The 26,875-nt window shown below is 49.0% G+C and overlaps 1 protein-coding gene across 7 annotated transcripts in view; it reads left to right on the top strand.

The window, feature by feature from the left end:
- Positions 1-505: 505 nt before the first annotated feature.
- CHD6 (chromodomain helicase DNA binding protein 6) overlaps positions 506-26,875 on the top strand; it is a 199,280-nt gene continuing 172,910 nt past the window's right edge. For 5 of the 7 annotated variants that reach the window (XM_054045374.1, XM_054045373.1, XM_054045370.1 and 2 more), the window contains exon 1: positions 533-588. The gene's annotated coding sequence lies outside the window, so the exon portion shown is untranslated. Of the gene's footprint in view, positions 589-26,875 lie in introns of all 7 variants that reach the window. The other 2 variants (XM_054045371.1, XM_054045375.1) reach the window with 2 other exon arrangements.

Here is a 26,875-nt window from a genome sequence, read left to right as displayed (position 1 = left end):
GCACATTCCAGCTTTACACATTGTGTTTTTGTGCAGGAAATTTCACATCCGGGAAATGAAAGGCGAGCAAAGACGTGGAATGCAAAGGGGAGAGTTTTTTTTATTTTTCTGGTTGGAGCAAGTAAAACCCCCCTTGATTGGAGGATGCAATGGAAATTCGGGGTTGCCCCCCGCCTCAAGCCCCGAGAACTTGCAGCCGCCGTTGCCCTGTGCGGCAGAGCTGGAAGCCGAGAGGGGGCGAGAAGCAGTGCCGAGGGGGGCAGGGGCTGCAGAGCCGGGTGGCTCGAGGGGCTGAGGGCGGGGTGGGGGGGCTGCACGGCCCCGGCCCAGCCAATCCCAGCAGCGATCACATCAATGCAAATAGGAGCACAATGGAGCTAGCAATAAGCGCGCTGCAGCCAAGCTTGAGAGGGGATGCGCGTGGCTGACGGGCAGGCCAGCCAATGGCAGGCGGGCGGGCCGGCCAGGGGCCAGTGGCGACGGCGCGGGGGCGGGCCGGGCCAGGCTAGGCTGCGCGCGCGGGGCGGCTGGCTAAACTTCACCAAATAATAGCTGGCTGGGCTTTGGCTGCTGCAGGAGCCATTTTAGGTAAGTTCTGCGCCCAACTTCGGCTGCGGCGGCTGCCCGGCGCTGCTGGGGCCGGCCTGGGCGCGGGGCGCCGCCCGATGAATGAACTCGGCGGCCGGGGCCCGCGCGGGGCCGGCGGCGGGGGGGCCGGCCCGGCCATGGCGGGGACTCCGTCCTTGGGCTGCGGCCCGGCCCGACGGGTCACACCTGTGGGGACGGCGCGGCCCGGCGCGTTGCGGGCGCTCCCCGGGGCCGGGCTCCCCGCGGGCAGGGGCTGTTCCCCTCCCCCCGGCCGCGGTTGCTGTGAGGGGGGCGGGACCGTCTGCCCCGGAGAAGTTGTGGCCCGCGTCCAGCGCTCCGCCCTCTCGCCGCCCCCGGCCCGCCGCCCGGGACCGTCCCTGGCCGGAGCTGGGTCGAGCTTGGGGGGGCAGCCCGCCCTCCTGCTGCGGAGCTTTGCGCGCTCACCTGCGCGCTGCCCGCGGGCCGCCAGGTGCGGGCATCCCTTGCTGGCCGTTTGGGGGGGCTGCAATACTCCGGCAGTGTGCGGGCCCGACGTGTGCCCCTGCGAGTGCTCCTCGCACCCACGGGGGCTCTGTGGCTGGCATAGTGCGATGTGAAACCAGCCTGATACCATGGCACTGGGCAGTACCTCCAAAGTGAGCCCGTTTGTAATGACACGGGGCACTGCGGGCCCGGATGGCATCATACAGAACATCGGAGCCAGTGACCCCCGAAGGAAGTATGCTACAGTTGGAGGTGAAGCCAGGTGGTGTCCAGAGTCAGTGCAGTCTTATGTAAAGTATCTGCTGTGGTTGTCTGTATGGGTCTAGGGCAACTGATGGGATTTAGGTATCGGAGGGGTAGCCCTGAATCTGTAAAAAGCAACAGAGGGTCCTGTGGCACCTTTAAGACTAACATCTTGCATCTGAAGAAGTGAGGTTCTTACCCACGAAAGCTTATGCTCCCAATACTTCTGTTAGTTTTAAAGGTGCCACAGGACCCTCTGTTGCTTTTGATGGGATTTAGGATCTTTGTTTACCAAAGAGTAGTTAGAAATCAGATATGCTACCAGATGTTGGGTACCATGCTGCCTGAGTAGGATGGTGAAGAGGGCTGCCTTGAACATATGTATGGATTCTACATGCTCCTATGGCAAAGCTATTTAATAGCTGTGTCAGAAGAGGATCGGCGGTGCAGCATTTCTGGCTGTCTAGTCTGTATTTTGGTTAGAATTATAGCAAAGTAAATTCATAATTAAGTCTTTAAACTTTAAGGCTAGCAGACAAACCCCTTCAAAGGCCAGGGTACCATCTTTAAGGGCTTCCTGCCAACTGACCTATGGCAAGCAAGGTCATCTTCCACCTTGTATTGATTAGGAGAAATAAATGAATGCTATTAAGGAGCAACCCTTCCTACAGAACCATCTAATCTGTTCTGCCTCTCTTGCTGTATGCAAAGCAGACACAAATCTATTGTGACATTGCAGCCATGTCACAATAGAATGGCATCACTGGCACATTAGAGTCCCATCTCATTCATGCTGCAGTCATCTGAGGGTTAGCTAGCAGTTATGTTACAAAGCTTTAATCCTAATCATTTTGATGATGGTTTTGTAGAATTATCTGTATCCTTACCAGTGACTTTACTGATCATCAGAATAGATTTCTTAGTGTTGATCAGTAGGATTCTTAGGGTAAACATTCTGAGAAGTCAGCAAGAGACAGACAAACAATATAGAGATGAAGACAAATCATCAGCTGATATCACTGGCTAGTGGCACACTTAACAGCTAAGGTTTTCTCTGTTTATCAATTTACTTTCCTGACTATTGCGCTAAACTCACAGTAAAGTTAGTAGCTGAGGAGGATGTGTACACAGACTCTTTGTAGGTGCGCAGGGAGCTGGTCTTGCTGGGATGGCTGCTGGCCTTTGATGTGGGAGATCCTTTTACTAACTTTGGTATGGAAAGTGCTCGGTTTATTTCTTGAGTGAGTTGAGACACTTCTTGCAAAAACAGTCTCCTCCTTCCCCTCACCTCCTCTTTAGGAAGCATGGCAGATGCTTTCTGGGGCTAAAGAATGTTGGGTTCCTATTATTAGGTCAGTAGAGTAGAGTAGCAGAACATATTGAATGGTGATCCATAAGGGTTAGATTATCCCATGCATCTATATAGAAGGCTCTGATTCCTTTCTCTGTAATTGCTGGCCTCATTGAAATGGTGTCTTTGGGAATGGCCTGACTGTTCGAGTAGTACTCCCAGACTGGCTCTCGTTTCAAAGCCTTTCATTTACAGGTTTACAGATGCTTGGCAGGTGGCACTGCTCATATTGCTGAATTGTCAGTGTCAGGTTGGTTAGAATATAGCCAAATGAGAGGGAAAGTTGAGCAGTGCTCATGTGATCTCACTGCAGCACGTTAACATTGTTCCCACAATCCTATCCATGTTATAGGTAGGAAAGCAGCTGCTCCAGTGCTGTCTTTGGTCTCTTGTTTACTTCATTCAGGTGGCATCTCTGTCATGCTCTTCTCCAGAGGGGAATTAATTTTGGACCACCCAGCATCATAAATGCTTCAGACTTTATGCTTTTGCACAAGAAATAAATTCCTCTTGGAGAAAATTGGCTGGTTCACTTATAGATGCTACCCCTTCTGCTCTAGTTCTGTTTGGAGCTGCCATACCCAGGTGTCCTCCTCACTGACTTGGTAGAGAAATTATTGTTCTTCCAGTACTGACTCTTAATACTGTCTTCTCTTTAGTTTTGAGACGTTAAAGGTTAAATAAATTTGAGTAAATGAGCAGTCTTTTAAAATCACCTGCTAAGGAAAGGTCAGCAACTCCCTCTGGGGTCTTGGATGTGTCACTTGAATAATCTGTGCCTTAGTTTCCCCTTCTGTGAGGGGTGTGTGTGCACATAGCAGAGATGTGTTGAAAGTTAATGAATGAAGTCTCTATAACAGTTTGAAGGTGTAAAGTATGATGATATAGTATGCAATATTATTAGGATTACATCCCAACAAAACATCTGTGGACACCTTTATGTCAGGGGTCGGCAACCTTCAGCACGCGGCCCATCAGAGTAATCCACTGGCAGGCCACGAGACATTTTGTGTAGATTGACTGTCCGCAGGCACAGACCCCTGCAGCTCCCATTGGCTGGGAACGGCAAACCGCGGCCAATGGGAGCTGCGGGCGGCCATGCCTGTGGATGGTCAATGTAAACAAAATGTCTTGCGGCCTGCCAGTGGATTACTCTGATGGGCTGCGTGCTGAAGGTTGCCAACTCCTGCCTTGTATAGTGGCATTTAAAATGTTGCAAAATAAAAAGTAATATTTTAAACTGACTGACAGTGCAAGCTTGGTTCTTCACTCATTGGGATCTGCGGACAATGTCTTGAAACTGTTGCTGTCTTTTTTTCTTAACATCCAAAGAATATAAACACAGCCATGGATTGCACTATTTCTCAGAAAGTAGCCGTTTGTTTTCAGGGGTCACTGCACCTGCATTAACCATTAACTAGCTTGACCCTCTGAAATTAGCAAACTTTTTGCACCATTTTTCTGTGGTGTCTGACTAAAGTATGTCCTTTTTGGAGGGTGTCATTAAGCTTTGTCACCATCTATTTCGGTGTGTTGTTATAGCAGTTTGCTAGGTGGAGAGAACTGTGCCTTATTTAACTAGTTACATTAACCCTTCTTTCCATTCTCTCTTATATATCAGAATTAGGAAGTTGGCCCTTTCTATGCTACCAGTCTCTATTAGTAGTTCATTTCAGTAGTTTTCTGGGCCCTTTGTCAATGTTGCTAGATCCAATAATGCGTATCTTTTTGCGATCCACTGATTTTTAGTGACTCAGTGAATTGTCGGTCTTCAGAAATGGAGGAGATGTTCCTTATGTTGCACTATTGCATCTCTGAATGAGAAACCAACACCTAAATTTCTTTCCCTAGAATTGTGGTTTCATAATTTTTAAGATTAATATCTCGAGGGAGTCTTAATATTTTCTCCATAATAACTTCTCCAGGGACATAAAGTTTTACAGGTAGATGATGCAAAGTATTTTATTTAATGGTGTGTCTTATTTCTAAAGTCATTTGCTCATGGAAACTAACTCATTTTAAAGAGGCTAGCAGCTAAACTTTTGGCCTCACAGAGCAGCGAGACTGTTGGCTCAGGGGCTTTTGTGCTTTTGTATGAACTTGTGGCGTTCTGGCCTGAGTTCCTGGAGATAAGAGCTAGTATCTTGCACATCGATTTGCAGGAGGGGATTTGCTCTTGAAAAGGAGAGAAGGAAGGATTGATCAGGCTCCTGTTCCTGGTGATCCATTAATAAAGGAATGTGGATTTGGTGTGTTGAGTACAGGGAAAGCAGGCAGGTTTCTAAGACATTCTCTGAAGTTGTCTTAAAGGAACACTGCTGAGTCCTGTGAGCCCTAAACTTAGATTCTGTCCAGAGGTCAACAGAACCTTACAGGAGTAGAAGAGATTTTTAATTATTACTTTAATTAAGAATGAAAGCTCTTTTTGCTTTCAGGGAAGTAGATTTTTAACCCTCCACTGAAATGTTTGAAAGGCAAATACTGCAGCATTGTGCTACCAGGTGGAAGCAGAGATAGAGCTGCTGCCAGGAAGTGGAAGTGCCCAGTGTCCAAGCTGGGTGAAGTGCAGAAAGCAAACTCCACAAAGGGAGTAACCTGTGGGCGTTTAGTAACAACCACACATGGATACAACGGTGGCTTATTTCGATTTAAGACACCTCAAAAAATATTCCTCTAGGTACCTTGATAAATAATAGAAAATCAGAGTTATCTTTGCCCCCAAAGCGATGGTACTGTACACTAGATATTATTGCAATCTGTTAGTATATTGGTGGTTGCCCCAAGGTCCCGATTGGCATGGGGGTCCCAGTGTGCCAAGTCTCTACAGGCTCCTGGGGATAGACAATGCCTGCCCTAAAGAGCTTGCAGTGGAATTTCTAGATGGCTAACTGAGTGAGAGACTTGGGGACAATCTTGCTGACATTCTTTTCTAACAATGAGTCTTCAGAGAAATACACCTCTACCTTGATATAACGCTGTCCTCAGGAGCCAAAAAATCTTACCGTGTTATAGGTGAAACCGCGTTATATTGAACTTGCTTTGATCTGCCGGAGTGCGCAGCCCCGCCCCCCCCGGAGCACTGCTTTTCCGTGTTATATCAGAGTTCGTGTTATATCCGGTCACGTTATATCAGGGTAGCGGTGTACAGAAAACTTGTGTGTGTAAGCTCATGATATAAAAAGACCTCCAAAATCAAAAAAATCCCAGATTCTCCTAATATTTCAGGCTGGTAGAATATTTTCTTTCTATGTATCCAGGACAATGCATCCGACGATCAGAATCTTCCCTTATATGGGATTATCTAGCATGCAGTCTAGCAATCGGACAGTATGCGGCTATTATTATTTATTTAATATTGATGTTGTGGTTGTGCCCAGAGGAACTGCCTTCAACTCTGCTCTTGGGTTTTAATGCTCAAGACAGGCACTGATGGTCAGGTAGGAGAATGTTTCCTGGGGGCTATTCCAGCAGGTTTGTGAGCTCCCTGGGAAGTCAGTGAGAATCGAGGGTACTGTGCCTTTGGTAGGAGGCATACCTCACTTGTTGGGATTGAGCCCCAAAAGCTTCAAGGAGAGGTAGGCACTTGAATGACATTATTAGTTAATAGCATCTAGGGATGTTCACCCCTTCACCACTGTAAGGCCCCTTTCCATGGAGGAAGTGATGCAGTTGGTCGTTGTGCTTCAGCCAGAAGCTGTTTCCTTACTGCTTGGGGAGTTGTATTATTGCCTCTAGACTAGAGAATACCTGGTTTGCAATGGGTGTAAACCACACTGTGAAACCAGGAATAATGGGAGGAGCAAACCTGCCTAGCCGTTCTAAATATGGAGGCTAGTGAGGGGTCTGAGTTCAATAATGTGTGTGGAGAAGGCTGCACACCAATGGAGTTTGTTTTTAATCAATGTGCTGTTTCTAAAAGTTGTGCAGAGCGGCCACTAGTCCCAGTTTATGTTCCTAGTGTGAGTACGTGCAACATTCAGGTTGCACAGTGACAGTTGCACAGCCAACCATAAGCATCGCACGGTGGCGTTATCTGGTCCCTGCTGCATGCAAGTTGTATTTGCCATTCTTATCTCTCGTTCTTTGTGTACTTCAATTTATTTTTGTTGATATTTAGTATATTACAGTTGCTGTAGGATTCCTAATTTCCACAGTCTGCCTTTCTCCCTAGCTTTGACTGCACAGTCTTATTGTTGCATTAACAGTTTTTAGCTTTTAATTTTTATTTTTTTTAATTCTGTGATGTTAAGATGTAACCCTCTCCAGCCAGTAGCTCGCTGGGAGGGATGGACTCGGATGGGGCCAGAGGCTGGAACTCTCTCGGATGTCTACCTTGAGACAGCTCTCAGCCAGGTTGGGATTACAGAACAGCAGCTTCTTGTGTCACTTTTGGGTGGCTGCATCCTTGCCACGGAAATGTCTTTTTCCAGATGGAAGTGAGGAATGTATGAGGGTATAGCAAATTTCCGAGACCCCCCCCCCAAAGTCCTGAGAGTTTTGGAGCCCAATTTGCTCAAGTTAAAAAAACAACCAACCGACCAACCCAGCCAATGACTCTTAGGACTGAGCCCAGACTGGGAAAGCTTCACTCCAAAGGAGAGTTGTTCTGAGTGTCCAAAATGAACATGCAATGGAAGCTTCCATACTTGGAGCACTACTAGCACAATGCAGACATCTCTGCTTATTCTAGAGGGTGCTAGACTCCTCCAGCAAAAGAGAAGAAAGTAGAGAGGGACAGTAGATTAAGTCTGGAATGGACCATTAGATCATCTGGTCTGACCTGCTTCTATATCCTAGTTAAAAATGTGTCTTATTTCCAATCTGCTAGATAAGTGAGTGTGAGGCAGCTGCCCTGGGATATGCTGTGAGGGGACATGGGGCAGGTGTGCTGGGACACCACTCTAGCTCAGGAGAAAACACTGTGACACAAACAGGGAGGGGGTGTGGGTGTGTGTGGTGGTGAGATGTTTAAAAAAAACCAAAAACACCCTAACTTGAGAGGGTCTCTTGGAAATTTTGGGTGCCTTATCTTTGGTGCCTGACTTGAGACACCTTGGATCAGACTCTGAAGTGGTGAGCACTCCCAGCTCTGGCTGAAGTTGATGGGAACCTCCCTGAATTTTAGACTCAAGGTGTCTATAGTTGGGCACCCAAAACCAGTGGCTACTTTCAAGAATTTTGACATGTGTATTTATTAAAAACCTACATTTGACATGAGGATTCAGGAAGCAAATTGTCCTTTGTTGTATTAAACCTCTCTCTTCGCAAGCCATGGAGGAAACTGAAAAATTGGGGTTGGTCACTCACTCTCATTTACACAGGAAGTTCTATGGCCTCTCCTCCACTTGTGTGTGCCCATTTGAGTGAATATACACAATGAGCTCACTTTAAAAACTATTTATGGTATCAGCATAACAATGTGACTGGTTCCAGGTGTGTTCCCCTTACTACATATTGATAGTTTTGCTCAAACAGGTAGTCTCTCTGAAACCAGAGTGAATTTCTTAAGTACAGCCACTAGGCACACACAAACCCACACAATGTACATTCCATCCCAAAATGAGGCCAGCACTAAGTTCTGGGTGAAGTTTTACCTGCCCAGAAGTCAGGAAATTCCAAGTGATGGTTCTTACAAGAACTCTTAACTCTGCTCTTTGCACATACATAAGTCGTTAAGGTTAACCCTACCTACAGAAATAAACATCAGTGCTTTGCTACTTATGAGGAGTTAGCACTTCTATTCCTATGGAAACCATAGCCTTGAGTTTCCTGGCTTTTGTGCATATAAAGACCTGAAACATAATGCTGAATTAACGTGGGTTTTAAATTTAATGTTCTTGGTCTTTTTACAAAATAAAATAGTGATTAAGTGCATTGTGTGTATTTGTTAAACACCCGAGAAGAGAGAAGAATGGAGTTCTTTCTGAGATTCCCAGGTAACTGTCTGGATTCAATACTCAGTGCTCGCTTAAGCCAGGAAGGAAAATACGGTATCTGTGTGTACAGTATGCTGCTCTTTTTTTAGTTTCTCTTTTTTAAAGATTTAGAAAACCTACATTTCTTATTGATCTGTCTTGGTTCCTGTGTGGTGCCCTTCACGGGGGGGTGGGGGGGGTGGGGTGTATTTGAGCACTTCCCAGAATGCATGTATGAGCACATGAAGCCATATATGTTTCACTCTCCCTGCTCCAGCCAGTCAGGCCTGGCGCTGTTTGTTCTTGGTGTGGTGTTATTGTGGGCAGGCTGACGGGAGCAGCGCTCGCAGTTAGCTGTGAAGACACTGAGGTTTGTGGTCACCCTGATCTTTCGATAGACAGTTACAGATTCGTGGGCCAGTCATCGAGAAAGTATTTCCTACACACATACAAGCCTAGTTCTTGAGGGCAATGGTTACCTCGCTTCACTGGAATGTAGCTGGCTTGGCTACTCTTGGAGGTAGCTTGGGCCAGTTCCATGAAGTGTTTGGGAGATGAGGACTGAGCTCTTGAATTTGCCCTGGTATCCCACAGGAAGCCAGCATATAAAGTGGCTTTCTGCTGCCTGTGGTGCTGTGCGGATGGCTGCATGTTTAATTAAATGTAGCTTTTTCAAGGATGGTGGTTTCATACCCAGGTGTAACGGATTACAGTAATGAGGTCTGCAGGCCCTGAGTGCTATGCCTAAGTCTGACAGCTGCCCAGAGCACTACACTCTCCCTCCTATCTCTGGAAAGGGAGTTCTGTGGCTGTGCGTCCAGTTGCTTTATGAAATGCAGGCAGACACTGGGGCTGCAAGCTCCCTTGCTGAGCTGAGGGTGATGTTAGAGAGGTGCTAAGCTCTTAGTGCTTCACTCTCCCCACCAGCCTGTCCTTGATTTTCCTGGCTTCAGTTGTCGCTCTTTATCCAGTCACTGTTCATGGAGATGGTGCTGCTCGTGTCTGATATGAAGGGGGATGGTCATCTGAGCATGGCCAGCCAATAGTCCTTGCTGTCCTGAAGTCACTGGGGACATCAAATAGATGAGAGCCACATGGGGGAGAAGATGGATCCCAGTGAGATAAGGGCTGGGGTAATGGAGCAACAGGTGACCATCTTGACTGGGTGAGGCCTGAGGGGAGCCATGGAAGCCATCTTGGTTCGATCCTGCTAAGCCTGTCCCATCTCTGAGTGGGATGTGCCAAGGACTTGTGGTTGCGATGCTGGGCAAAGAGATCTGGGCAAGTCACTGTACCTCTCTGGGTGTCATTCCCCATTTGTAAAATGGGGATAACTTGTCTGCCCTCCCTCCCCCCAGGGCTGTGGGGAGGGGGGGATGCTATGGTGATGGGAACCACAGAGCATCTAAATAGAGGTTGTCAGTGACTAGTGCTGCCTGCCCACTCCTCTTGCACTGATTAGCAGGAGCTGGTCAGATGGCTGTCTGTTCACCTCTGGGAGCCTGTGGACTGGCTGCAGGTGTCTCTAATGATCAGTATTCTAGGTGGTAACTGGCAGTACCTGTGGATGTTTCTGCCACATATGCTTTGGATTGGGGGGCTGAGGTGTTGGGGTGAGTTGTGGGGTTCCCCCTGGATCCAAAGCATGGCCAGTGTGCTGTGCACCTCTTAGCTGCCAGGAGAGGCACAGCAATGCTGCAGCGGAGAGGAATGTGAGGGCATAATGCTTCCTGTTGAGGGATTCAGGGCTTGCAATGGGCTAGGTTCTGTTGGAAAGGGGATTCTGTAAAAATGGCCTCTTGGGGCTCCATGTTTATCATCCCTTTGTCACCAGCTGCAGATCACATGTGCTCGGTTTTATGATTGAAAAGATGTCCACCCCACCCCCCGGTTCTGCATACTTCCCCAATCCAGGCTCGCCCTTTCTCCAGTAATGAAAGTACTGCAGTCTGCCTTTGTGACACCTGTGCATTCCCTTTAGCCTTCCTTGGGTTTGTACAGGTCTCACCAACTGGAACTTAGGCATCTTCAACAGAATTAGTTGCCAAGGAATCCAGCTGCCTCTCCTGGAGCAGCGTTGTTGGCTCTGCAGGTCTGACAGGAGTTAAAAGCAGTAAAACTTTACTTTAATAAAGTCATCTGACTTTGATGCACATTGGGGCAGGTCTAGAGTAAGAAGGGGCTGCTTCTCAGTAACCACTCTTCAGAACATTTCACTTCTCTTCAAAGGTTTGAAGTGCTATGATAGGTGCCTATCCAGAGCTCTTGGTGTGTAGTCCACACATTACAAATTACAACCTAAACATACACACAGGCCTGCCCACGAATGTGCGCCCCGACCCACACCTTCCTCAACAGCCTGAACAAGCTTTGCAGAGTGCTTGGAAGGATGAGACAATAAGGGGAGTGGGGGAGAGGTTCCAAAATGGATTCCTGCCGTCCAGACAGCAACCTGCTAGCAGTACCCTCTGTTTGGTAGCGAGGGACACCTGCTCAAGTGACTCTTAAAACATGCTAGAATACATGACACACAGAGGCATGAGGACAGTTGCCACAGAGCATTTCCTCCTCACAGCATTTCCGGCTGCAGGGATTCTCTCCCAGTGGTTCCAGGATGTTCCAGTGCTTGTGGGATGAGAACAGTAAGAACTCTTCCCAAAGAGTAACTTCAAAAATCAGTTCGGAGCCCCTGGAAGTGTGGGTTTGGCCAGGAAGTGCCTTGCCAGCGAGATGGCTGGGTCCCTAGCAGGCCTACAGGGTGAAGGATTATATGGTAGGATAACGTTATTGCCTGAGGGGTGGAAACATCACTTCTGAGGGGCTGCAATGGCTGCAGCTGGAGATGGGAACCATTGCTCCGTGAAGGGCACTTGTTAAACCCAGGGGACAATAGATTTTACTTCAATGTTCTCAACTGCCCATGTTTCTAGAGAGCCTCGGGCAGGCTGAGTGCTCCAGTGTGAGGCTCTGGGCACAGAGCAGCTGCTGCCATCTTGGATTAATCCTTCCGTGCTAGCTTCTCTTCATCTCATGTTTTTTTGTGTTTTACCTAGTACAAGGGAGGCTAAAAAGCAGCAGAGAGTCAGGAAGCCCCTCAAACATGGCACAGACTGTGGTACATCTATGTAAGATTGACTATTTCAAATCCTGGGTCTCTACAGTGGTTGCCTGCCCCTCTGCTGTCACATGGACAGTATGCCTGGTAATGAATGTCATCAGGCTGTGTGGTGTCTGTGAGCTACACCCCCAGTAGGGGGAAGCATGAAGAGCACCGCCAGAACAGGCTCCTGGAGAAAAGCTACCCAAGTTAGACAAAGCACCTCCCTGAGTGCAGGAGAGGGAACGAAGTGGGCTCCCTGTCCTGGGAGCCAGGTGTGCAGGTGGATGCAGAGGGGGTGGGGCCATAGTGCTGCTGCCACCTGTCTCCTTATTTGGGGTGGCTAGTGCCATGGCAGGTGTCCTTGTGTTCCTGGCATCGTCATAACTTTTCCTGCCTCCTCTAACCCCCAAATTCCTGCATGTGAGCCTATACGTATAATTCTGCTCAGGGCTGAAATTTAATGTCCAGGCTATAATCTAGGCCCCTGGGAACAGGAGCTTACAGTGGCAGCATTGACCCTGCCTTGCATAAAGTGCCCTCACTTCTCAAGGCTACTTTAACATGGCTTATCAATAACAATTCAAAATGCACAGCACACATTCTGCAGATAACATACTGTGTGCGCAAAGCACATTGCCCCATCATAAGAGCATGCAGCATAGAGCCCAGAGAGGTACAGGGGAGGAGAATGGAGAGAGTGCTCTTAGAAAGAATTCCTCCTGCAGTTCCACTGTGCGAGTCTCTGGTGTGTAGTGCACTCCACAAAAGCAGAACAAGGCTTGTACTCACTATGCTGTCTGTACTGCAGTGACACATCAGAGAGCAGGGTTCCTATTTTGCTAGGCGCTGTGTACACATCTAACAGAAAGAATGTCTCTGCCCTGCAGAGTTTACAATCTAAAAACCAGCTAAATGGCCTTAATGTAGACCGATTTAAAGGCTGTCTGCCATGATCAGCTTGTGCAACCTGGTAAATATTTACTAGAGGAGAATCTGGGCAGTAAAATATGGAATAACTATTTCTGTGATTCACTTGGGGGGGTAAGGTCATCCCTATCCAGATCTCCCAGCAGGGGTTGCACTCTTCTGCAGTGTCAGAGACAGGCAGGATACTGATGTCTATAGCCAAGAATCTCAATGCATGCTAGAAACGTTAGTTCAATTCCTCAGCCTCCCATGAGGTAAGGTATTTTTATCCCCATTTTACAGATGAGGGAATTGAGGAACAGAGGGTGCTTCTCCCCTGCTGTGCTTTGTTGCGTCATTTATTGTGGAAACTGGGTGCTGAGTGCAGCCACATGAGAATTTTCTCCTTTCTGGCACCTGACATCCGCTGTACTGAGTGGACGATAGGACCTGGGAGGGGAGGGCCAACATTTTCAAAAGTGGCCTGTGATTTGGGGTGTTCCAGTCTGTGGGTGCCCAACTTGGGACATGTAATGCTTGATTTTTTTCAGAGGTGCTGTGCCCTTGACTAATAATCTTCAGGGGAGCTGCAGGGGCTCAGCACCTCTGGAAAACATGTGTCTCAAGTGGAAAACTTTGGTCTAAGTAACATACATAAGACCACACACTGAATTCGTGGTGGAGATGGAAATAGAAGTCAAGACACCTAAGTTTGCTCCCTGCTTCAGCAGGAGTGTGGCATTGCTGTCCAACCTCTCAGGTTAAGGCTCAGGGCTGTGCATCAGGCCAGCAGAAATACAATCCTTTTCCTTTCAAACAACATTTTGTGATAAAGCTGTATCAAAAGTAGCTGAAGTTTGAAGGTTGAATTGTGGCTATTATTGTCCCTCCATAAGGAGTGGAGCCTTTGTGGAGTGTGAGGAAAATGGATTTAAGTAATTGTAATTTGAAGTAATGGTCGATTGAAACTAGTAATACCACACATGCTCAGTAAACCATCTTGAGTATGTCTACATTGCAACAAAAAACCTGTGGCACTGGGTGTCGGATCCTGGGTCAAGTGACTCAGGTTTGGGTTTATGGGACTAAAATTTGCAGTATAGATGTTCTGGCTTTGACTGGAGCCTGGGCACCAGCCTGAATCCGAATGTCTACACTGCAGTTTTTAGTCCTGTGGCCTAAGCCCTGCAAGGCCGGGTCAGCTGACCTGGCCAGACAAGGCTGTGCTGTGGGTCTTACAGCAGTGTAATTTGTTACCTTGTGGTTCTGTTATGAAAAGTGACAACATGGCACTGTGGGGCTCCACATTCATTATGACTCCCAGTCAGATTTCCTGGGTGTACAAAAGGGGTTTTACCAGCAAGCTCTGTAAACTCCACTGAGGGTCTGCGATCCAAGCTGAATACTGTCCTGCTTGTGCACCATTGCCAGTAATAAAGGTTCTCTGAGCTGAATGATGCTGTTGGTGACACCTGGGCAAGGCCTTCAGTGGGGTTGTGCCAGTGGCCCAGAGGTTGGAGTTCATTTAACATTTCCCACGATGCATGAGCTGGAAAGTCTCTAGAGCTGTTGATGCTGCAGGGATGACAGCAGTTAAAAGCAGCATAAAATTATTTATTGGGTAGCTAGCATTGCAGCTCTGTCCCAGCATACCCAGGCAGCAGATCTGTGCAGTAAGGAGGTGTTGTTTTTACAGACGACTCAGAGTGGAAAGGCACTTCAAACCTGGGAAGCTGTGCTTTGTGGGAGACTGCATGTGTGTGCGTGCATGAGTATCCTGGCAAGAATGCTGTCACCCTACACAGCTTGCCCTGAGCCTGCTTCCTAACCTAGCCCCTCCCGACCCTTTGTGCTTTGAGTGCATTAGTGCCCATGCTGAATCTGACTTCTGGCTCAGAGTGCCCTAGCCCCTGAACCTGGGAGCAGTGTTCCCTCTAACAAAATTTATTCTGCACATGGATGTAAAAAATTATGTGCATCAATATGGAGGTGATGTGTGGTGGGGGTGGGGCTGAGGGGTTTGGAGTGTGGGAGGGGGCTCAGGGCTGAGGCAGAGGATTGGAGTGTGGGGGGATGAGGGTTTTGGGGTACGGGATGGGGCTCAGGGCTGGGGCAGAGGGTTGGTTGCAGGGAGTGAGGGCTCTGGCTAGGGGTGAAGGCTCTGGGGTGGGGCCAGGGATGAGAGGTTCAGGGTGCAGGAGTGGGCTCAGGGCTGGGGCAGAGGGTTGGGGTGCAGGCTCTGGGGTGGGGCTGGATCTGAGGGGTTTGGGGTGCAGACTGCCCCAGGGCTGCAGTGGGGAGAGAGGACTCCCCACCCACCCCTCAGCCCTCTCTCACTGCAGCAGCTCACGGCTGGGTGAGAGGTGCCTCTCCCTGGCCGTGGCAAATCTGGCAGGGTTGGGGCAGGGGCTCCCCTCTCCTGCCTGCCTTGTGGCTGCGCAACTTACCGGGAACTTAGCTTGGAAGGGCTCTTCCTTCTCCATGTGTGCAGCACCTACCCCCTGCTAGCATGGGGAGGCCTCTGGGCTCTCTGGGACACAAGCCCCAGGCACTCAAAGCAGCTGATTGGGGTGTGGATTCCCAGGACAATGAGGAGAAGGTGGAAATCAGGGTCCAGGCTTCTCTTTGGCTGTCTTATCTTGGCAGGTGAGCTGGTCATTCTCTGGCTCCCTATCTGAGGAGCTCCAATTTCACTTCCACCAGCTCCTAGCACGTTCCACAGCCCTACGGCCTTCATGGAGGTCCTGTGTAGGTCCTATAAATGCTGTGCCAGGGCATGTGTTAATGGCATGGTCACAGAAGTGGGTGCTCCCAAGATGTTCTGCCCTCGCACTGCATGCAGGAAGTTTCTGTCTTTGCAAGAGTCAGCTACAATTTATATATTTAAAAAAAAAAAAAAAATTAAAGGTAGGAAATGAGATGCTAAAATCACCCATATCCGGGAATGTGGACTTACTGTCTGCAGAGGGTGCATGCGTTTCTCTTCTGCTCCCCCAGGGAAAGCTCTGCAAGGTTCGTCCTGAGTGCAGCTGCGGCCTTCCCTTCCACTTAGAGGCAGTGTGGATTGGGGGGCAGCAGCCTGTAACCAGGGCTGGCTCCAGGCACCGGCGGAGGAAGCACATGCCTGGGGCGGCATTCCGTCCATTCTTGGAGCGGCACAGTCCGAGCGGCTGTTTTGTTTTGTTTTTTGTTTTTTGTTTTGTTTTGGTTTTTTTTTTGCTTGGGGCGGCAAAAATGGTAGAGCCGGCCCTGCCTGTAACTCTGCAGATCCGGGATGTTTCCATCGATGGCCTGTCTCTGCGCTGCCCTCGGTTTGGGAGCAACATGTGCACTATTAAGTGTTGGATCTAGCTCAGTGATACTCAAACTCTTTGTATTGGTGTCCCATATAGCAAGCATCTTGGTGTGACACCCCCCCCCCTTTTTTAAATTAAAAATAGGGAGGAATAATTTGGGCCCATCAGCCGCATGCATGGCCAGGCTCCAGCCTGTTGGCCCTGTGGGGCTGATAGCTTGTGACCTCCACGCAACCACCTTGTGACCCCCGAGGGGTCATGACCCCCAGTTTGAGAACCCCTGGCTCCTAGAGGACTTGCTCAGTGGAAACCTCTGGGTTCCAAGGAGAGTAAAATGTGGGATTGATGGCTCCTCCCACCTTGCTGCAAGTGGCTGGGTGGGCTCCCAGAGAGGGAGGAACAGATTTAACAGCCACTTTCCCCCACCCCTGTCACCAGTTACACATGCTTAGACTCCTCCCTGCCTGTTGTGCTGGAGGAGAGGCACTCCCCTGTGTGTTTTCTGCCAACTTTTCATGGACTACGTTCAACGTAACATTCAGAAACAGCGCATATCAGAATTTGGTTGCTGAGAACATGAAGGGTTAAGGCAGCCTGTCTTCATGGTGACATAGATGAACTCCCACAATGGAATGCATTCATACTTAAGGAGGAGAGCAGTCAGAGAAAATGCTACATCTGTGCAACATGGCTGTGCTAATGCTGGAACAGAAAATGAATTTGTGGCGCCTCCTGACATTTGGGTGCTAGATTGCTCCTCTGGGACTTCATTTCATTTGTACCATCATGGAGAGATGTGGGTGCAGCCCCACCTGCTGTAACTCTGCATTGGGAGAAGGTGGGCATTTTTATGAGCATGCATCAAATGGTGATTTCAAACAACCATAATTTCATGATCCTGTGGCTGCTGATTGTGAGAAGTCAGAGGGGAAGCAAAGAAACTGCCATATGCTAGGTAGTTCTCGCATAGAAGGACTGAGATGGTGGCCCGTGGACCTCGGGGCCAAGCCTCCTCTCAGGTTCAGGGATGTCTGCCATCACTTGCTGCTGGAGCCTGCCTGCTGGCGTTCTTGCCACCGTGCCATCCAGGCCTGCTTGGAATAGGTGGCTCAAAGCTGCAGTGCCCCAGCTGCAGGGCAGGGGCTGCGATTGGCTGTCTCTCACCTGCCAGCTCCCTCTTACTGTCAGCACAGCTGCTGGGCTGCACAGAGCTGCTTTTTCAGTTTTCCCTTGCTGCTGCTGAGGATTAAAATCCACACCAGATTAAACTGCCTGGGACCCACAAGCCATTGTCTGGAGCCTGATTCTTGGCCAGTTGATTTAAAGACACTAGAGTTGGGTTCGGTTGAAGGAGAAACCTGTGACATACTTGGCTGCTCCCCACCAGAAGGGCAGCTGAGTAGGAGATGCTGAGGGTGGGCGAGGGGAGAGAAATGTAGCTGGCACTAAGCTAGGATACAGGTGGTGTGTGTGTTGTGGGGGGGCAGTGTTTGGGTTGGTTCAGTGTTACCGTGGCGGAGGACTCACTGTAACATAGGAGAAGAGGAGTGATTCCTTCCAAAAGCTGGGTGTGCAGCACAGTTACTGCGAGTAGGTTTCAGAAACCCTGCTGTCATTCTCACCTCCCTGGTGACTAGCGCTGGTGTCCATCCCCGGCCTGGGAGATGCCGTGAGGTCCCCTCAGCCTGGGAAGTGCAGCAGTGCAGGGCACAAGAAGTGAACAATGGGGGGATGAAGATTTTCAGGGCTGTTGCAGGGCAATGTTTGCTTTCATTTGAGTAGCTTCTTAACCAAATAATAGAACTTAATTTACCGCAAGCCTACAGATCAGCTTTCCTACCCATTCCCAGGGTGAGGTACACTATCTATGTCCCCTCTCCAATTGTCAGGTTATCCAGTAGGCTTGGTACTCATTGCTGCGTGCCTTGTCGTGTGAAGACATAGGTCTAACCCTCTTCCTTGTTTGGTGGTTTTCCTCTCCCTTGAGCTGAGATGTCCTGCTCAGACTCCTGGCTCATTGCAGTTTTCACTGTGAGGTGAGGAAGGTTCCCAGGAAGGTTTATGCTATTATCCTGTTCTAAAATAACTGGTGTATTAAGGCAGTAGAGCAGAAACCCAGTTAAGGCACTGTATTCAGAGACACTGCAAATAGCAGGATGAACATTTCTGTTGCGTGGACCTGGTGGGAGAGTTGTGAGGCTCAGATAACGGTAGATTAGTTAACACAGCTTGTGGTGTTGGGGTGAGAAACACCTAATTTATCAATTTCCTACTGTGGCTCATCACCATAGTATCTGGATACCTTCCATGTAAAATCAACAGCATAGTCCCTAGTGGATGCCCTGGAGTCTCAGGTGTGTTTCCCTTTTCAGGGTCATAAGTCTGCTTGGAGGAAAGGTATTGTTTGTCAGTAGGAGCTCGGAGGTAGGAAAGAGCATAGGGCTTGAGACTATCATTTTTAAGATGGAAAGGCTCTTTTGGAGGATGGTTTAGCAGTATTTTCTAAAGTCGAATGTCCTGTGTTCTGCAGGGTTTGCAGTCACCAAATTGAGAGGGAATGTGTGGTTATTTCTTGCCTGTCTGTTGTGAGTACTGTTTCTCATCTGCATTGTGCCATGCTGCTGCTTCCTTTCCCAGCAGATGCTGGTCTAGAGCTGGGTCCCAGGGATGATGTCAGTGCTGCTGCATGGGTTGGCCAGCAGGGGACAGTGCATGGTGTAGCCAAGATCCTGTTTTTTCTCAAACGACCTAGAATGCCAAGCCTGAATGTTCAGCTGCAGGCAGTGCTGTGAAGTATCTCCAGATTTAAGATCAGAATATTTTAGGAGACAACAACAACCCTGAAGCATTAAATGTCATTTTCCCCATTTCTGTGCGCTTGCACAGCACTCTGAGAGACCCCGGCCCAGGCTGCGCTCATGGAGCTCCGAGGGGCATTTGCTCCCCAGAAAAGGGATCTCTTTGCTTCTGAACTCCGACTCCTCCTTTGTCAGTCGATTTGGGTTGCTCAGAACACATGCTGCAGTTCCCCACCCCCATCCCTGGTATAATATTGGCTGGGCCAGTGGACTTATTCCTACCAGGTTTCTGCTGGTGGCATTGATCCAGGAAGCAGAGAATATGCACTGTAAGAGCGGCTGCTGGGATGAAGAGGCCAGCAATGAAAAGAGGAGCGCTTGCTCGGCTCACTGAGAAGCTAAAGTGCATGCCTACAACTCCCAGGAATTGGGGATGTGGCGGGGGCCTGGCTGCACTGGGAGTGTGTATGTGTGGACATCTGCCCCAAGAGGTACTATCTCCACATCCTGCTCACTGGAGAGGGAGATTCTTCTGTCTTGACCTTGTAGTGAGGTTACAGGCTCCCAGCCCTCTGCCTAGCAATGCTGCCCCTTCCTTTCACTGGACTGCTGGGTTATTTTTCACTTGAAAAAGTTGCAACCAAATAATCCCATCCCTTCTCCACGCAAATTTAGGAATGAAACCGGGTCTGGGGGAGGGGACTGCAGAGCCCTGGTGCTGGGAATTCAAGTCTTTGCTCCAGATTGGCCATTTCTAGGGGGTCTGGGCCCCCTTTGATTCCTCAGGCAGTGCAATGGGAATGCAGTGGGGCTACTTCTCTGCTGCACAAGGCTGGAGTTTTAGCTTGGATTCCCACAGTGAATGCACTGAGCAGCTGCAGATACATAAACAAATTCTGCTGCAGAAAGAAACTGTGGGGAGAGGCAGGTTCTGCTGCTGCCAGGGATGCATAAATGGACAGCCTGCAAACGGAATAACTCCTAATGGTGAACAGATGCCTCTGCCAGGCTCCAGCGTCCTGTAGAATGGCGAGTATGCAGTAGTGCAGTGCTTCTCCAACTGTAGGTCGGGACCCCAAAATGGGTTGTGATCCTATTTTAATGGGGTCACTGGGGCTGGCTTAGACTTGCTGGGACCAAAGCCCGAGCCCCACTATCCAGGGCTGAAGCTGAAGCCCGAGCCAACTGCCCGGGGCAGGTTACAGACCCCCTGCCTGGGGCTTCAGCCCTTGGGTTTCAGCTTTGACCCTTCTCTTCCCCTCCTAGGGCAGCAGGGCTTGGGCTTTGGCCCCTCCCACTTGGGGCAGCAGGGCTTGGGCAAGCTCAGTCCCCCCTCCTGGGGTCATGCAGTAATTTTTGTTGTCAGAAGGGGATCATGGTGCAGTGAAGTTTGAGAACCCTGCAGTACCGTAACGGCTGTGGGGGGGCATTGCTTCCCCTTAAGGAGAGGCTTTGCAGGGCCCTGCTGCCCTCCTGGCATGTTGATATGCTGCATTGGTTAAGTGGGGAGGGGGAAGGAGGGAGGGAAATAGCCATCCATCTTAGCTGTGCCCCATTGCTATTTGCAGACACTGAGCGATCTCCTCCAATGCATCTTCCTTAGCAGAGTCCCTCTCACCACTCAAACCACAGGAATGTAGTTTTTTGAGTTCCTCCCACTGGATTGCACCAGAGGTACCCTGGCTTCAAGCTCCAACGGCTTTGCTGGCTGAGACATGTCCAGCTGGGCAGTCCTGCCTGAGAACAAGAGCTGATAAGGTAGCAGGAACAAAACAGCCCCTGGAGTCTGTGTGGGGCTTTCCTTTTGTTGTTCAGTGAATCAAAGAGGGTCTTAGAGAAGCCAAGCAGACTGACAAGGCAGGTACCCAGGGCCCGCTGCATGTCCACTAACACCTGGTTTGCACCAGCAGCTCTTGCTGACAGCCTTGCCAGGCATGTGTGTTAGGTTCAGATGGCAGTTCTTTATTATCTATGTTGTATTTGTGCCTAGGGCCCAGCCTCGTTGTGTTTGGTTGCAGTTAGCTTTTCTAACTGACATCTCTGACAGAACAGCTGCCATGGCATGGAGCAGTCGATGGCAGTGGGAGCATCCCTCCCGATGGGTAGGTATTAGCGGTCTGGGAATCTGTGTTTCCCTACACGTACACCATTCTGTCAGATGGGATCCAGCACACAGCTCTGCTGATCCCCCCGCAAACTCTGACCTGTAGCTCCTGATGTCCCAGAGCTGGGCCCACGTTACTGATTCTTAGCTGCACTCCCCTGCTATTCCTGCCCTGGACCCATCCTTGAAGCAGACCACAGCTGAGATTCTTTGTCCCTCACCTCACTTCCAATGACACTTATCTCCTGTATTCACTTGCTTTGTATGGGTCCAATCCCCTGTTGTCTCTTTAGATTGGGGTGAGGGCCCTGGCACACTTTGGGGTGCTATACAATGGGCACTGAAGAGTCTGGTTGGATCAGGTTTCCCAGCCCATATAATGGGGAGTCCTGAGAGCGCCAGTCCTGTGTTCCTGGTCAGTGTGGAGATAAGAGGTGCTGTTTCTCTGCCATGGCCTAGTGTAACAGCTCCGGCAGGGAGGGCCAGGCTAGGAGCTGGCCTGGTTAAAGAGCAGCAAGGTGAGTGATTAAACAGGAAGGGAGTGGTTTGGAGTTCTGGGGGAAGGGACTCTTTCCTTGCTCCCCCAGCCCAGGGAGCCTGCTGCAGCCAACCTGGCAGTGGCCTGAGGGGTATGTGCTGCTTGAAGAGGCTCCTATCTGAGGTTGATTTCTCCCTGCTGTATATGTGTGGACTGATCAGAGCCTGCGGGGCGCTTGATGCAGACTCAGCCCCTCAGTCCCTTGGGCTCCTGCTGTCCAGAAACAGGCCAGAGGCTTAAAGTGACAGCGTTATAATTGTCCTTCGCAGCGTGTTTTCTGGGCCTAAGTTGTAGTTCCTGGCCTGTATTCACGGGGGCAATAAGCACAAGTACAGACTGTTTACCGGGCAGAGCAGGATGCTTTCAGCATCCCAAGCATCTTAGGCTAGTTGCAGCACACCATTCTGCCAGCCCACCTCCATTCTGACCTGCAGCTCCCTCGGCCATTTCAGTGCTGGGTCTCTCCCGCGTAGACACTGCTCACGGTACTCTGTTGTGTGGAGGGTCTGTTGCTACATACACTGGAGCAATCCAGGTATGAAATGAGACTTCACTCTTAAACTGCAGCTCTTTCTGGAGTGCGAGCCAAGACACAGCTTGTTTCTTTCAAAATCAGTACCCTCATGCCCTTTTTTGTACAGTCCTTGTCCCTTCTTTATCTGCCCCTCTTGTCTGTGGAGTCTAATCTGTCCCCTCTTTGGGGCTTGAACTGGGTCTGCTGAGTGTCTCTGAAGTGCTGTGCACGTCTGTGTTGCTATGCCTTCACAAAATCACTTCTCTGGGGTGGAAAGTGCAGGAGGCACTTTGGAGAGGGAGGGGGTGCACAGTGTCATGACTCAGTGGTTAGCACTGAGTATTAGTGTATCAACTCTGCTCCTGTGTCTGGACAGGGGAGGACTCCTACCCATCTAGCTGTGATGTCTTGGAAACATAGCAGTAGCCAGACCGGCACAGACCCAGGTCTGTTTACCCCAGGGGTTCTCAAACTGGGGGTTGGGACCTCTTGGGGTCACTAGGTTATTACATGGGGGGTCATGAGCTGTCAGCCTCCATCCCAAACCTTGCTTTGCTTCCAGCATTAATGGTGTTAAATACATAAAAAAGTGTTTTGTAATTGTTAAGGAGGGGTGGCACTCAGAGGCTTGCCATGTTAAAGGGGTCATCCGTACAAAAGTTTGAGAAACTCTGGTCTTGCCGATGTCCTGCGTCTGACAGTGGCCCAGTGCTGGATGCTCTAGAGGAAAGTGTAGGAATCCCACAATGGGAGATCTTTCCCCACGTTAGGGCTCACCCTGATCTCTCAGAGACCGAGATTGGCATAAGCTTTGAAGTAAGGGCCCTCAGCCGTGTCTGCAGAGGCACAGTTGGGGCTCCTTCATTTTTCTTAGTCACTTGCATTGACACATGGGGTTTCCTAGCTGTAGTTTCATTTCGCCAGACAAAAATGTTCTTTTTTCCCCCTTGAAAAAGCAAGCCAGCTGTCTCTTCCAAAGAGCACAAAATGGAAGTGTGGGATCCTACATTAACTAATGAGGGTGCTCAGCTTAAGGCTTGAACCCATTCTGCCCCCCCTCCATGCTGAAGGAGGAGTGTTCTTGGTCACATGCTATCAACTCCTGCAGGCACTAAGCTGTTTTAAAAAGCTTGTAGCCCTCATGGTGTGAATAAAACCCTTCCAGTTCTGAATGGAATGTAGCTGAGGCAGGCTCTACCGGAGTCTACACCCAGCTCACCCCAGTACCTATGCTGCTGCTTGGCCAAGCAGCTGCAGAATAAAGACTTACTGGAGTCTTGTCAGTTTTTACTGCCTGGTCTGTTTCAGTCTGCAGCTGCTTGGGGAAGTTCTAAGCAGTGACTGAGACAGGCCATGGAGCTTTTCCCTGGGGCCCAGGACTCCAGCACTTCCAAAGCAGCCAGAAGGTTGAAGGTGGGTTAGAGCAATGAGAATGCATGCCCTTAGCACAATAGTTAGAGAAGTGGAAGAGCGAAACAAATGCAAGAGATGATGGATTAAATAGAAAGTTGGCTGACAATGTTGCAGTTTAATACAGCACATAATAAAGTGGGTGTAATTGTTTTATACCAGGGGTGCTTATGCTTTTCCATATGGGGTTCCCCTATAAAAAAAAATGCAAAAAAGACTAATTTATTGCAGCAGGAATGGGATTGGCCACTATTGTGCATGAACTGCTCTTGGTTTTGGGCTTCCTGCTTGGAATGTGCCAAGTGAGGTTCTCCCCACATTGATTTCCAGACCCAAACATAGCACGTAGGAGCTGTGTGTACAATATGCTTGCATTTCTGCAAGACTGCATTCAGAGCAGGGTGCCTTCTCTAAATCTCTGGCTTTTCTCCGGTGATGCTGTGTGATTTCCCTTCAGGAAATGAAACCTGCTGTTTGGACAGAGACTGAGAGTAAAACTTTCCTTCTAGAGTCTGTGCTGTGTCCAGTACTGTAGAGCCCACTGATGCACCTGCTCCTGGTTATAGCATCTGGGTCAGAAAGCCTTTAAAGGGGACAGCAGTGAAAATCTGTAGTTGGGAGATGGTAGGTCAGGGGCAACTTGCCAAGCATGCGAGATTCATAGATTCTAAGGCCAGAAGAAAGAATAGTATAGAAAGAATAGTAAATATGGCAGGCGACCAGCTTGGTTTAACAGTGAAATCCTTGCTGATCTTAAAACACAAAAAAGAAGCTTACAAGAAGTGGAAGATTGGACAAATGACCAGGGAGGAGTATAAAAATATTTCTCAGCCATGCAGGAGTGAAATCAGGAAGGCCAAATCACACTGGGAGTTGCAGCTAGCAAGGGATGTTAAGAGTAACAAGAAGGGGTTCTTCAGGTATGTTAGCAACAAGAAGGTCAAGGAAAGTGCTAAAGGAGTTGGTGGATGTGATGGCAGAGACATTGGCCATTATCTTTGAAAACTCATGGCAATCTGGGGAGGACCCGGATGACTGGAAAAAGGCTAATGTAGTGCCCATCTTTTAAAAAGGCAAGGAGGAGGATCTGGGGAGCTACAGGCCAGAGAGCCTCATCTCAGTCCCTGGAAAAATCATGGAGCAGGTCCTCAAGGAATCAATTCTGAAGCACTTAGAGGAGAGGAAAGTGATCAGGAACAGTCAGCATGGATTCACCAAGGGCAAGCCATGCCTGACTAACCTAATTGCCGTCTATGATGAGATAACTGGCCCTGTGGGTGAGGGGAAAGCAGTGGATGTGTTATTCCTTGACTTTAGCAAAGCTTTTGATACGGTCTCCCACAGTATTCTTGCCAGCAAGTTAAAGTAGTATGGGCTGGATGAATGGACTATAAGATGGATAGAAAGCTGGCTACATCATCGGGCTCAACGGGTAGTAATGCTTCCATGTCTAGTTGGCAGCTGGTATCAAGTGGAGTGCCCCAAGGGTCGGTGCTGGGGCCGGTTTGTTCAATATCTTCATTTAATGATCTGGAGGATGGCATGGATTGCACCCTCAGCAAGTTTGCAGATGACACTAAACTGGGAGGAGTGGTAGATACGCTAGAGGGTAGGGATAGGATACAGAGGGTCCTAGACAAATTAGAGGATTGGGCCAAAAGAAATCTGATGAGGTTCAACAAGGACAAGTGCAGAGTCCTGCACTTAGGATGGAAGAATCCCATGCACCCCTACAGACTAGGGACAAAGTGGCTAGGCAGCAGTTTCTGCAGAAAAGGACCTAGGGGTTACAGTGGACGAGAAGCTGGATATGAGTCAACAGTGTGCCCTTGTTGCCAAGAAGGCTAATGGCATTTTGGGCTGTATAAGTAGGAGCATTTCCAGCAGATCGAGGGGATGTGATTATTCCCGTCTATTTGGCATTGGTGAAACCTCATCTGGAGTACTGTGTCCAGTTTTGGGCCCTACACTACAAGAAAGATGTGGAAAAATTGGGAAGAGTCCAGCAGAGGGCATCAAAAATGATTAGGGGGCTGGAGCACATAACTTATGAGGAGAGGCTGAGGGAACTGAGATTGTTTAGTCTGCAGAAGAGAAGAATGAGGGGGGATTTGATAGCTGCTTTCAACTACCTGAAAGGGGGTTCCAAAGAGGATGGGTCTAGACTAAACAAGGAGTAATGGTCTCAAGTTGCAGTGGGGGAGGTTTAGGTTGGATATTAGGAAAAACTTTTTCCCTAGGAGGGTGGTGAAACACTGGAATGGGTTACCTAGGGAGGTAGTGGAATCTCCATCCTTAGAGGTTTTTAAGGTCAGGCTTGACAAAGCCCTGGCTGGGATGATTTAGTTGGGGATTGGTCCTGCTTTGAGCAGGAGGTTGGACTAGATGACCTCCTGAGGTCCCTTCCAACCCTCATATTCTAAGAACATAAGAATGGCCATACTGGGTCATACCAATGGTCCATCGAGCCAGTATCCTGTCTTCTGACAGTGGCCAGTGCCAGATGCTTCAGAGGGAATGAATACAGCAGGGCAGTTTGAGTGATTTGTCCCATGTTGTCCAATCCCAGTTTCTGGCTGTCAGGTTTAGGGACACCCAGAGCACGGGGTTGCGTCCCTGACCATCTTGGTTGGTTAGTAACCATTGATGAACCTAATCTCTGTGAATTTATCTAATTCTTTTTTTAACCCAGTTTTACTTCTGGCCTGCACAACATCCCATGGCAGTGAGGTCCACAGGTGGACTGTGTTGTGTGACAAAGTATTTCCTTATATTTTAAATGTGCTGCCTGTTAATTTCATTGGATGACCTCTGGTTCTTGTGTTATATGAAGGGGTAAATAACACTTTTTTTGAATTCCACACTATTCTTAATGTTCTAGACCTCTATCATACCCCGCCTTAGTTGTCTCTCTTCTAAACTGAACAGTTCCAGTCTTTTTAATCAGCAGCTCTCAACCAAGGGCTCAGGGTCCCCTTGTAGGCTGCAAGCTGATTTCAGGCGATCCACCAAAATAAACCAGAGAGCAGGGCCGGCGTTAGACTTGCAGAAAGCTGAAGCCAAAGCAACTTAGCTTCATGGGGCCCCTGTGGCATGGGGCCCCAGGCAGTTGCTGCTTCTTACCCTCTAATGCTGGCTCTGGCTTTTAATGTACTGGATATGCAGAAAAACAGTTGTTGTGGCACAGGTAGGCTGTGGAACTTTTATAGCATATTGGGGCAGGGGGGCCTCAGAAAGAGAGAGGTTGAAAAAACCCTGTTTTTAATCTCTTCTCACGTGGAAGCTGTTCCATATCCCTAATCATTTTCTTTGCTATTCTCTGTACATTTTGCAATTCTAATTAATATATCATCTTTGAGATGGGGTGACCAGAACTGCATGCAGTATTTAAGATGTGGGCATACCATGGCATTATATTTACTGTCTTATCTATCCCTTTCCTAATGGTTCCTAACATTCCGTTAGCTTTTTTTTTTTTTTTTTTTGACAGCTGCTCCATATTGAGCAGATGTTTTCAGAGAACTATCTGCCAAGATCAACTAATCTGGACCCCATCATTTTGTATGTATAGTTTGAATAATGTTTGCCAATGTGCATTACTTGGCACTTACCAACATTGAATTTTATCT

Source organism: Malaclemys terrapin, chromosome 12, assembly GCF_027887155.1.
Source record: "Malaclemys terrapin pileata isolate rMalTer1 chromosome 12, rMalTer1.hap1, whole genome shotgun sequence".
Lineage (NCBI taxonomy): Eukaryota > Metazoa > Chordata > Testudines > Emydidae > Malaclemys > Malaclemys terrapin.
The sequence above is the reverse complement of the archived record's forward strand: the minus strand, read 5'-3'. Positions and strand labels throughout refer to the sequence as shown.